Below are 260 nucleotides of genomic sequence, written 5' to 3'. Positions count from 1 at the left end.
CAACAAGAAAGCCCACTGCATGGGAGAACATATTTGCCAATGTTATCACCGATAAGGGTTTAATCTCCAACATTTACAGGGAACTCATACAACTTAACAAAAAGAAGATAAACAATCCAATCAAAAAATGGGCAATGGACCTAATTAGATACTTTTCAAAAGAAGACAGAAGGCCAAGAGACATATGAAAACATGCTCAAAGTCACTAGTCATCTGAGAGATGCAAATCAAAATGACAATGAGGTACCATCTCACACCTG

The sequence above is a fragment of the Myotis brandtii genome, unplaced genomic scaffold (genome assembly GCF_000412655.1).
Source record: "Myotis brandtii unplaced genomic scaffold, ASM41265v1 scaffold179, whole genome shotgun sequence".
Taxonomy (NCBI): domain Eukaryota; kingdom Metazoa; phylum Chordata; class Mammalia; order Chiroptera; family Vespertilionidae; genus Myotis; species Myotis brandtii.
The sequence above is the reverse complement of the archived record's forward strand: the minus strand, read 5'-3'. Positions refer to the sequence as shown.